This window comes from Pinus tabuliformis, chromosome 2_2 (genome assembly GCF_031772625.1).
Source record: "Pinus tabuliformis cultivar Carrire ecotype Pingquan chromosome 2_2, CPIR1, whole genome shotgun sequence".
Classification (NCBI taxonomy): Eukaryota; Viridiplantae; Streptophyta; class Pinopsida; order Pinales; family Pinaceae; genus Pinus; species Pinus tabuliformis.
Genome location: NC_142300.1, coordinates 654,495,787 through 654,508,835, shown reverse-complemented (window position 1 = coordinate 654,508,835; position 13,049 = coordinate 654,495,787). Strand labels below are relative to the sequence as shown.

General features: G+C 39.7%; 1 pseudogene across 1 annotated transcript; it reads right to left on the bottom strand.

Annotated features, from left to right (window-relative positions):
* Nucleotides 1–10,691: 10,691 nt before the first annotated feature.
* Nucleotides 10,692–12,613, bottom strand: LOC149194315 (ran-binding protein 1 homolog c pseudogene; annotated as a pseudogene). The gene is made up of 3 exons (XR_016255085.1): nucleotides 12,438–12,613; nucleotides 11,163–11,314; nucleotides 10,692–11,001 (listed from the first exon to the last, which is right to left on the bottom strand). The product of XR_016255085.1 is annotated as a ran-binding protein 1 homolog c pseudogene (transcript).
* Nucleotides 12,614–13,049: the final 436 nt, after the last annotated feature.

Sequence of the window (13,049 nt, the reverse complement as noted above, 5' to 3'; positions counted from 1 at the left end):
CATGGTCACAGGATGTAGTCTCAGTGCAAATGATGAATCTGCAGCAGTACATCAACCAACCTACAGATCTATGATTGGAAGTTTACTATATTTGACAGGTACCCGACCAGACATCATGCATGCAGTTGGAATAGTTGGAAGATTTCAGGCAAATTCGAAGGAGACTCATCTTCAGGCAGTAAAGAGAATTTTCAAATATCTTCAAGGAACTCAAAATTATGGCTTATGGTATCCTAGAGATACAGATCTTACTCTTCATGCTTATACAGATGCAGATTGGGCCGGAAGCGTGGATGACAGGAAAAGCACAAGTGGTGGTGCGTTCTTTATGGGTTCCAGACTGGTATCTTGGTTCAGCAAGAAACAGAGTTCGATTGCCTTGTCTACAGCTGAAGCGGAATATGTTGCTGCTGCATCTTGTTGCACTCAACTCCTTTGGATGATGCAGACTTTGCAGGATTTTCAAATCACTTGTACACCACCTATCCCCATCTTATGTGATAACACAAGTGCAATCAGCATCTCAAAGAATCCGGTCATGCATTCAAAAACCAAGCACATACCAATCAAGTACCATTTTCTTCGGGAACAAGTGCTTGAACAGAAAGTCAAGTTGGAGTATGTTCCTTCCAAGGAACAAGTTGCTGATATTCTTACCAAACCATTGCCCAGGGACATGTTTGAATACCTCAGGCAAAAGCTGGGGGTTGTTGATGCATCATCTTGTTGAACCTCTTCTTATTGGTGGTACAGGCTCAGGGGGAGCACATAATGCATTGTTGGCATTATGGAGAAGGAGATCTTGGAAATAGCTGCAATATGTCTCAATCTCTTTCATGGTGGTGCGTTGCTGCAGATCTGGTTCATATTCAGGGGGAGCATGCGCTTAGGGGGAGCATACCCTTTGCTCTTGATGTCAAAGGGGGAGAATGAAGCTAAAGTTTGTGAGGTTGCCATCAAGTCCAAAGGGGGAGATTGTTGGCATTATGTTTTCTGGTATGACTGTATGTTACAGATGTTGTACTTGATGGCAACTCCAGTGGTAAGGCTCTCAGTTTGATGAAAATTAAGAAGGACGCAGGCAATCGGTTCAGAAAGTGCGCCCCCGCAGGTATACCATGCAGAAACCGTGTCCAGGGACGCCGGCCGGCCATTCAGGGGGTGCGTCCACCCAGTGCACACATTTCAAGGCAAAGAAAAGCACGTGGGGGTTTCTTGTGTGGTATCTAGCCGACGGTTTTGTGTTTCTATGGTGTCGGCTCGTGATATTGTTCCATGTTTTGGGGAGAAGCTTGCCTATATAAAGCAAAGGAGTTCATTTGGATTGAGCAATGGTCTTGGGTTGAATATCTTAATTGGTGAGATCTAGTCCAGATCTAAAAAGGCGAATCTTCTAATGGACTGAGATCTCTATGGCGCATGAACAGATCGATAGATCTGACTGTTTGGGTTTGTTCTGAAGTCTTCATATCATTTATATCTGAAGGGTCGCAGGTTCAGTGAAGGGAAAGTGCGTCGGGACGCAGGTACTGTAAAGGGCAAGTGCGCCGAGACGCAGTACAGTAGAGAGAGACCTGCGTGGGGATGCAGGGCGATCAAGGTTCAGGTGCGTCTCTGAAGCAGAAGGACGCGGCGCGATAGTGTTTTCAGGTGCGTCTCTGTAGCGAAAGACGCGGCGCGATAGTATCCTCGGGTGCGTCCCTGAAGCAACAGAACGCAGAGCAGTAAAAGGAACAGTGCGTGGGCACGCAGCGAAGCAGAAGGATATCTGCGGGTGGACGCAGAGTAGCAGAAGGTTAACAGCGTCTGGTCGCAGGCCACAGAAAGGAAAACTGCGTCTCTGTTTTAAGATGTTCTGTTGATTGAATTTCTCTATTGATAAGGTGTTCTGGGTTAGTTCTGTTGTTGCTGATCTGATATCTGTAGTGATCTATATCTGTTATGTACTTGTTGATCATCTGATGCTTTATGAAAAGAAGTAGGGGGTTGTAGCTCCCTTCCAGGAGTAGACTGGAAAACAAGAGAGAGAGAGAGTTGCAGCTCTCTGCAGGTTGCAGCCTGCGTACTGGTAAAGGACTGCACCAGTACAAAATCATTGTAAAAGAAGTTTCTAAATTGAAAGAAGATAGAGACATATTGCAGCAGGTGGTTTTCACCCACATTGGGTTTCCACCTTACATCTTGTGTTCTTTGGTGTGACTATCTGTTTTTTTCATGCTCATTATTTTATGGTACTGACATGCTATAATAATTCAAAGATCAAATAAGGAAGATTTATTAAATTGCTAGATAATACTGATTCACCCTCCCTCTCAGTATTATTTCCAACAACAATCTATGAAGTGGTGGAAAGCATAACAACTTCCCCTTGAATATGACACCTAAACTGAGTACAAATCCTAAATGATGCAGCCCTTGGTGCATGTCTCTCAAAGTATCAATATTTCAAATGTTGAAAGCTCTTGTGCCCATTTGATATGCATTCGATTGCAGTTCCCCTGAAGAAAGAATCTTATAAAGGTGAGGCCATGGCCAATATGTTAGCCATATCCTTTGGAGTTGCCATTGCTTGACAACTTTAGTGTTATCAGTCCCACCATGATTCACATGGGCTTCTACTCAACACTGGCTATTGCTATTGTAAGAGTCTTCAAGCTCGTTGAACCCATAGTATTGATAAGTGTATTCTTTGGGTCTCTGGTTTTCAAATTCTGCCTATGTTTTCCTCTCAGTATCATTATTTCAAATGCTGAAAGCTCTAATTCCCATTGTTGTGTATTTGATTGTGGTTTCCCTGGAGAAAGAAGCTTATAATGGTGAGCCCGAGGCCAATATGTTGGCCATATCCATTGGAGTTACTATTTCAGCTTATGGGGAGGCCAAGATGAATGCATGGGAGGTGATTCTCCAGTTAAGTGTAGTTGCATGTGAGACTACCCAATTGGTTCTCATACAAATTCCACGAACATCAAAAGGGATTAAGTTGAATCCCATCACATCTTTGTTGCTCCTTGTTGCCTTGTTTTTCTCAGCACCCCCTGGGCCTTAGTAGAATACCCATTTCTGATAATCAGGGTCTCTTCCTTTGATTTGGATTACATGACATTTCTGCTTGTGCCTTGGCTCTTAATCTTGCAGTGTTTCTTCTGATAGGAAAGACTTCAGCCTTGACTATGAATGTTGTTGGTCTTGTCAAGGACTGGCTGCTCATAACATAATCTTTGTCTGTAATAAATGAAAAGGTTACAGTCATAAACTTGAGTGGGTGTGGACTGGCTTTTCTGGCTGTCTGTTACTATAATCATTTGAAACTTCAAGCTCTCAAGTCCAATGACAACCAACCAAAGTACCTCAGCAGTGCAGCTGATGCCAATGATGAAGGAGAAGGTTTGATAATGACGAGTGGGAGATTCTCAATCAGAGATTCAGAACCAGTAGAGAAAAATCAAACTCAAGCTTCAAGATTAGGTATTTAGATCATTAATATTGTCTTGTGCTAGAGATTACTGTTCTTGGATTGGCTCCTCTATGCCCAGATCTATTTGCAGGGAATAGGTGTTACACTAAAAAATGTCACCTTGACTAATTAAAAAATGAAACAAGGAGTTTTGAGCATAGTTCCTTGTCTTGTGTCAAGCTCGTTAAAAAATGAAACAAGGAGTGCGAACTTCTGGAGCATAGTTCCTTGTCTTGTGTCAAGCTCGTTAAAAAATGAAACAAGGAGTCTTGAGCATAGTTCCTTGTCTTGTGTCAAGTTCGTTAAAAAATGAAACAAGGGTAGGTTAAGTAGGTAGATTGTAGAGCATAGTTCCTTGTCTTGTGTCAAGCTCGTTAAAAAATGAATCAAGGTTTTTAGAGTAAAGTTTTTTAGATTGTAGAGAGTAGTTATGAGCATAGTTCCTTATCTTGTGTCAAGCTCGTTTAAAAAATGAAACAAGGGTTTTGAGGATAGTTCTTTTCCTGTGTCAACCTCACTAAAAAAATGAAACAGCTCCCACAAGTCTTTCCAAGATCTTGAAAGTAAAGCTTCATTCCATCCACCTCATTGAATGCAATAAAGCTTGGGGGGCATGTACCTTGATTTGCGTCATTATGCTGGGGGCATGCGAACTTATAACAAGCATAGTTTTTCATTTCAAGCTTGCGTAAACATGAAACCGAATCCGAGCATAGTTCCTGTGTCAAGCTCGTTAAGAAATGAAACAAATCCTCCTCTACTTGAGTCGAGAGATTGACTAGATCTCATAGATGTTAGGTTGTATGTTTAGGTTAGTTATTTCATTTTTTCATAATTTTATTACAATTTTAGGTCGAGTCTTTCAAATGATCTCGTAACTCAACCTTCATTTCATCCAAATGAAGCTGGGGGGCATGCGCTCTAGCAGTTACGCTTAGGGGGCATCAAGCACAGTTTTCTCTCTGTTTCAAGCTTGTGAAAAAATGAAACTACTTTGAAGCATAGTTTTTCTCTGTTTCAAGCTTTTGTAAAAATGAAACCTATCTCGAGTCAATTTCAGTTATTTTCAAGACTCGTTAAACTCATGAAAATCCCGAGATTATTTTGCTATTTTTCATTCTCGTAAAACAAATGAAAATGCCGAGTTCTTTCCGTCTTTTCCTGCTCGTAAATTAAATTGAAAGTCGGCCATATGAGTACATTTTTATCCCTTTTTCGAACTCATTAAAATTTACGAAAAAGTGAAAACCATGAGTACATTTTTATCATTTTTTCGAACTCGTTAAAACTTACGAAAAAGTGAAACCTCAGAGTCATCTTTTAAGCCCTTTTCTGACTCCTAAAACATGAAAAGATTGCCGAGCGTTTCTTTTACACTCGTTAAAACGGAATTAAAAGACGGTCCCATTTTAGCTCTTTTCTGGCCGTAAAATCAAGAAAAGATTGCCGGGTTTTTGTCGTTTCAAACTCGATAAGGAAATAAAACGACGTGTCCTTGATCACTTTTTACTTTTCAGATCGACGACACTATCATGAAAGTACTCCTTGGTCGCAAGATCAAGCGGTTCCCCCAGGTATTATTTTATACCTTTTCGGGCTTGAGGGACACAAATTTACGAAAAAGTTCAACGTGGAGTTTCCTTTAGTTTTTTCAGACTCTCTAAAATTGAAAAACGCCGAGTTTCTCCTATACTGGGCTCGTTAAAATTTTACAGTAGAGGACATGTTCAATTACAAACAGGAACGAACCACTCCTTCCTAGGGTTCGAATTTAAACTAGGTAGGACTCGTCCGAAGGATGAGCTTATAATCAAGCATATGTTATCCTCCTCAAGCTTGTTAAAAATAAAGAGGTACTTGCCAGAAATGGTGGGGGAAAAGAGAGAAGAATGAGCCTATTTGTTACCTTTTGTCTCAAAAGAAACTTTATTACCACTCTTGGACACGACACTTTTCATTCACCTGGGTTGGGAAATCTTTTACCTCACAGTCAATCAAACCACTTTTTGAAAGTCTTCAACTGGGTTCCGGGGATTAACTTTGAGTTATTAAGCACCAAACCATCTGTCGTGTCGTTATGTGTTCAAGAGGTCTGCAAACAAAACTTTCATCTGCAAAATACTTGTCATCCATTTGACTATCCCTGAGTCAGTCCTTACAGCAACATTTCTTCAACTTGAACAATGATTTCGTGTTGCAGGCTTGCCTGCAACGAGTCACTTTCTATCGAAATCGACACATTATCTAGAAAGATGACTTAGGAATCGACAGTACCTTGAAGTCTGCATGCATCACTGGCAGGTTTCTCGCCTTTGACGACAGTTTACATCATTGACTTTCGATCAAAGGATTCCGTGAAGTGTTCGACATCAAAACATCTATTCACATTTCACGGGTTGTGCTTGGTACTTTGAGAACCATTGACATTACTGGTGGTCTCTCTCACGCTTGTTAACAGTTCACATCATCGACTGGTAATCAAGTGGTTTCTAACATGTTCGACATCAAATCATTTAATCACATGGTTAGAATCGTACCAATTCGGGAAGTAGAAGTGAAGACCCTGGATCTAGTTTCTACCATCCAGGCTGCGAGGAGTTTTGTATTCATTGTCTATGTAGACTAATCATAAACAGATGGCTGCGTCCATACTGTGTCTACAAAAGTCTATAAAAATGATGTACTGCAAGATCATTCCTGTATCAGAATAGTTAGTCCATTAGTTAAAGTTTTGAATCTGAGTATGGGAATGCCTACCTCAGTGATGATATAATCTTATACATGTATTTTGTGTTGAAAATTGCAGGTTCCAACCAGGTCATCCACAAGACAATCCTTGAAATGATAAAGCGCTTCACCCTTCCTAGAATTACAAAACCCTAATCTATTCCAGGCTTCGCACTTTAGGGGGCAATCTGTTACACTAAAAAATGTCACCTTGACTACTTACAGTTAGTATGGCTCAAATCAATAGTCATGCTACCCCTTTTAGGCAAGTCTCATGCCTCTGTTATCCATCTCAAACTCAAAGAAGAGAGAAAGTCTTGTAAAAACTATGTTTATCTCTGGGGTCGCAGGTTCTCTCTAGCCTTACCTGCGGGGACGCTGACCATGTTCACAAAAGCTGCGTCCATGGACGCTCTGTATGTTAAGGGACATGTGCGTCCTTCTGTAAAAGGCAAAATGCGCGAGTTTCATCTTAAAAAAGTTACTTGTGGTTACTTCTAGAACATTCTAGAGGTCGGTTTGATGAAATGGATGCGCCTCCAGTTGGTTCATGTATCTCTATTAAGAGGGAACTTATCCCATCAATAAGGGAGCTATCCCACCCATAGAGGGGGATGATCCCATTGATAGTGGACCTGAATAACCTCTTTACAGCACTATAAATAAAGACATTGAGCCAGAGGGAGGAGAGGTTGGAGCTATACATTTTCTTTGGGTAAATGTTGCAGGATTTAGGTCTTCCATTAGAGTCTTTGTGAGGAGAGATTGTCTTTACTTGATTCTACTTGGAAGTGGGTGAGCTTTGTCAAAGTAGAGGAAAACCCTTGATGGACCCTGGGAGGAACTTGCACAACACCAAGGCCAGGTTGTAAGAGTTTCTTTGTTTCGTTATTAATACAAACTGGTTTATTTTTCTCAATAGCTTGTGTTAATGAGTTATTTCATGTGTTCCTTGGTCTGCATGTTGGATATATGTTTTATTATATGAAATACAAGTGCTCGGTAATTGTTTGATTGTTTGTGGTTGCAGGAATTGACTTGAAGGAGGAGCTCATCCGGATCGCCAAGAACGGACTTCAACAACAGCGTTTTGGAATAAGGTAAGCCTAAACACTTGTAGTTTTCATGTTGTAAAAGGTGTATTTAGAGAAAGATCACTCCATTTTGTCTTGTTTGTCATTAGAATGTCTTAGACTTCTAGGAAGGTCAGCCGTGTCCGCACCCTTGACTGATTCCGTGTGACAACAGGCCAGTCATTCACAGTGAAGAAGATAATGACAAGATTAGTGTATAATGATGGACAGGATGGTGCCATGGTGCCAACCTAAATCTCAAGTAAGGAGACATATGTTCATCAATTTGTCAAGAAGCATGGCCTACAATTCAATTGCTCTAAGTCTATCACTTCTTCCACCTGTCAAATAAATTGTTTCCTATTTGTTCAGTTGACTATGGTTCTAATAAATATACTCTTGTTTGATGTAAAAAGACAAAACAAAACAAAAAATATGGAAAGTTGTGACCCCATTTTCTAACTACAAATTGAAATCGGATTACCATAGTGACCACCTCTGCTTATTGGAATCAAAAAGGGGGTGGGTTAACCCAATACGATACCAGAAGTGATTACACAAAACCTCATTGACTCTTCATTTGTTTGGAAAAGAGCCAAGCATATACTTCTGACGAGGGTTTCCGTCTCAAGTCTGGCTCGCAGGACGTCGCTCAGTCAATTGCGAGAAAAGTTTTCCACCTGCCTGTCACATACGGTTTGTCACACTATATATTAAAATAAGGTTGATCATACTAACAATAAGGTTGTATAGTTTAAAAGGAGGGTTCTCCTGACTACATTTGGTTGGTTTATAGAAAAGATTGCTGGAATGTGTAATGTGAATGCTCTGCTAACTGTTTTTTAAGAATTTGGAAGTATTAAAACCCCCTAGGATAATTAATGTAAGACCTGTTAATTAATGTGTAAAGATGGCTATTGTCCTTGGGCTACCTTAGATGTTCGTGTTTAGTGATCTGTGGTATTATGACTCCTCAAGTCACTATTAAACCATGAGAACCATGCCCAGGCAGACTAGTGTGACATTGTGGATGAGAACCAAAATTAGACTCCTATAACCTCCTTTTTTATCCTTTAAATTGCAGAATTAACTAATTGTTCTAGTAATCGTTCTTGAGCACCTGAATATGTGCACCCTAAATAATAAGAATAATACCCTGTAACATATGAATATTCCATCCTATGCATGTAGGATATGCACATGAGGTCCAATAAAATCACTAACCAAAATACCAGGTGTTATTAAAGCCTCTACAGGTTGATATCTATGAATGTTACAGTGTGCAGGAGTATGATTCAATTCCATACGAAAATACAAAACATCTGATAGGATTTCCTTATACCTCATAGGCAAACAACCATTGTCCCTTCTATAGATGAGCAGAATAAGTGCTTGGTTCTCTACACTAAATAAAGACAAAGTATAGTACTTATCGCTGACAAAATAGGATTTAAATCGCGGTTCAATTGCTTGACATTCAGCTGGTCACAGAATTGTAGAGTGCATAATCATAAGTGATGTTGCGAGCCTCATTGCTCAAAGTCTAAGGGTCTTGCGAGCCATAATCACAGCCATGTATGGCATATCTTGTGATTATGGCATTTTATGAGGTCAATTCTTGTGAAGACATTTCAGTTTATAATAAATTTTGAACCTCAACAGAGTTTTGGCAAGACCTGGCTAAGCTAGGACATCAACAACACAGCTGATATGAATGACATAATCTAGCCTCAAGAGGGAGCCTCTTTTGTTTCATCACTCTAACAATCTATGAAGTGGTGGAAAGCATAACAAATTCCCCTTGAATATGACACCTAAACTGAGTACAAATCCTAAATGATGCAGCCCTTGGTGCATGTCTCTCAAAGTATCGATATTTCAAATGTTGAAAGCTCTTGTGCCCATTTGATATGCATTCGATTGCAGTTCCCCTGAAGAAAGAATCTTATAAAGGTGAGGCCATGGCCAATATGTTAGCCATATCCATTGGATTTGCCATTGCTTGACAACTTTAGTGTGATCAGTCCCACCATGATTCACATGGGCTTCTACTCAACACTGGCTGTTGCTATTGTAAGAGTCTTCAAGCTCGTTGAACCCATAGTATTGATAAGTGTATTCTTTGGGTCTCTGGTTTTCAAATTCTGCCTATGTTTTCCTCTCAGTATCATTATTTCAAATGCTGAAAGCTCTAATTCCCATTGCTGTTTATTTGATTGTGGTTTCCTTGAAGAAAGAAGCTTATAATGGTGAGCCCGAGGCCAATATGTTGGCCATATCCATTGGAGTTACTATTTCAGCTTATGGGGAGGCCAAGATGAATGCATGGGAGGTGATTCTCCAGTTAAGTGCAGTTGCATGTGATACTACCCAATTGGTTCTCATACAAATTCCACGAACATCAAAAGGGATTAAGTTGAATCCCATCACATCTTTGTTGCTCCTTGTTGCCTTGTTTTTCTCAGCACCCCCTGGGCCTTAGTAGAATACCCATTTCTGATAATCAGGGTCTCTTCCTTTGATTTGGATTACATGACATTTCTGCTTGTGCCTTGGCTCTTAATCTTGCAGTGTTTCTTCTAATAGGAAAGACTTCAGCCTTGACTATGAATGTTGCTGGTCTTGTCAAGGACTGGTTGCTCATAACATAATCTTTGTCTGTAATAAATGAAAAGGTTACAGTCATAAACTTGAGTGGGTGTGGACTGGCTTTTCTGGCTGTCTGTTACTATAATCATTTGAAACTTCAAGCTCTCAAGTCCAATGACAACCAACCAAAGTACCTCAGCAGTGCAGCTGATGCCAATGATGAAGGAGAAGGTTTGATAATGACGAGTGGGAGATTCTCAATCAGAGATTTAGAACCAGTAGAGAAAAATCAAACTCAAGCTTCAGGATTAGGTATTTAGATCATTAATATTGTCGTGTGCTAGAGATTACTGTTCTTGGATTGGCTCCTCTATGCCCAGATCTATTTGCAGGGAACAGGCCAGTCATTCACAGTGAAGAAGATAATGACAAGATTAGTGTATAATGATGGACAGGATGGTGCCATGGTGCCAACCTAAATCTCAAGTAAGGAGACATCTGTTCATCAATTTGTCAAGAAGCATGGCCTACAATTCAATTGCTCTAAGCCTATCACTTCTTCCACCTGTCAAATAAATTGTTCCCTGTTTGTTTAGTTGACTATGGTTCTAATAAATATACTATTGTTTGATGTAAAAAGACAAAACAAAACAAAAAATATGGAAAGTTGTGACCCCATTTTCTAACTACAAATTTAAATCGGATTACCATAGTGACCACCTCTGCTTATTGGAATCAAAAAGGGGGTGGGTTATGCACAATCCTCCGTATCATTTGCTATTATAGAAGATAATTAAAGCCACCCTAAACTCAAGTCTTAACTATGCTAATAGGGTGTTTGGGGAGGGGGATCCCTTACCAACCCACTATAATCTGCACAAAAGCATCCTAAGAACATATGCAAAATCAACCCTTCAATGAAATGATCCAAGAATATAGGTACTCAAACATTGATTTTATCAAAGAAAAATACAAGACAGAAAGAAAAGATCATAACAAGGATTAGAAGAGTCTAAGAACAGTGCTCACTGTCTACAGAGCCAAGACGAATGCAGAAGAGTTCTTCCTTCAGTTCCCCATCTGAGAAATCAGTTGCATGCCAGACCCAAGTTTTATCACTACCTGCGTGCTCCTGAAGTGACATTGGGGAATGAACTGCAAGGCAAAAAAAAAAAAAAAAACAATATAATCCATATAATAAGGATCAACACAAATTCTCGGCACAGAAAGCCTCTTAAAACTTGGACGTAAGATAAGCTATTACAATCTCAGGGGGGAAATTACACAAAAAAAAACAAACAAACAAATTTACATACTTAAATGGTTTGCACATATTTTCAATGTCTTGGATTGCCTCATGACCAGCCGAACCTTTGTAGTATCCTTATGCTTAAGAAACTTTACTGTTCCTACACCACACTCCTTCCATTGATTCCCATCCTTGTCAAACCTGTACAGCTTCGCCTTCCTGCAGGGTCAAACATATAAAAAAGAATGGGAATATTAATAAACAATGAAACTGCATTAGGATCATTTTAAGAGCCCATGGCATCCATTAGAAGTAACGTCCGCAATATCCCACCATATCAAATGCATTCAAAGATAAATTACCAACGACCTATTAAAAACACAGGAGATATTCCTTAACATTACCGAAAAGGATCCCACAAAAAAGCTCAATAATAACATCAAACATGTAAGAATACAAATCATCAACTATTTAATAACAAAAGAATGCTCATCCCATACATCCCCATAAAGTACAGAAATGATCAACAGCCTGTTCAAAACATCATAGAAAGTCAACGAAAACAGTTGACAGAAGACCAAAACAGACATATGCCTGAATCATACCACCTCACAACATAAAAAGACAAATCACCCTAATGCCAATAACCAAAAGACAGATTATCAAATAGGCCCAATTCAGTATTCAATGGCTAATCCAAAAACCAAAAAATACGAAACCCCGTATGCTTAACAATAACAAATGACCATCACACCCCCCACTAAACCAGAATAACAGAGAAACCATCATAGATTCTTCAAAGACATTGAAAAAATGATGGCCTATAGTTCAACAAAATATAAAAAGACTCGTCAAAATACAAAACCCCCAATGATAACAAATAAACCATCAAATGCATCCCCGAAAAAATCTTCATCGGCAGCCTATCAACATAGGAAAACAATTATTATAGACCATAATGAGATCAAAAAATGTTGATCAAAATATCAATGGGACATCAAAACAACAAGAAACTCACAAAATACACAGACAAGCAAAACCCTAATTACCCGATAAAACAAACCATAGCCCGCTAAATGCATCTACCATAGAGTTTCTTCAGCACCCCATTGAAATGACAAATCTGATCATCATCAACAGGCGAACAAAACATCGAGAACCCGATAAAAACAGATCTTACTAAAAAGGAGAAAAATTAGAAGTAAATAACTGCCCAAATGCATCTTCCTTATAGTGAAGGTCCCATTTATGTGCACAGGAAAAGGGCCACCGAAGAGGCCATGAAAACAACTTTCAACTGAGAAAACAAAATCTTGAAATAGCCATGGATTAAGAAATTTACATGTCAAGAAGGACATCCTCCTCTTCTTCGCCCGTGGTGACAGTAACCTCCTCAAGCTTAACAATGGGTGCAACCTGAGCTCCAATGTCCTCTTCCTTTCCGGCATCATCCTCGTTCTCTCTCGAATCGTCATCTACTGCCCATGTAAGAACAGGATCCTCCTGAGTTCCAGCCATCCCAATACCAAATAGTGCACAGAGGGAGGGCTCGAATGAGATCGATGGATCCAAAATATGCCAGAAACTCGCCCAATATCAGACACGAATGCGAAACCCCGAGGATTTTGGACAAAGGATTTAACTGTGCAAAAATGCTTCGAAGGCAAAGGGAAAAGAGGTCGACAGAGAGAAAACTCTCTATATAATGGTTTTTGAGGTCGATGGAGAGAAAACACTTTATATAAGGGTTTTGAAGAGGGAAGGCCGGTAGCTGTTAAAGATTGAGAGTAAAAGTAGCATTGTTAAAGATAATATAATAAATTATTACAGGGATGGTTGGGGGGTTTCAAAGGGAGAGAAGGCCATGGAATAACCCCTAAATCATCTCCAACATGAGAGGCCTACTTCATTCATGTTGTCATGTTGGGACCAGAGGTTGTTGTGCATTTTTTGT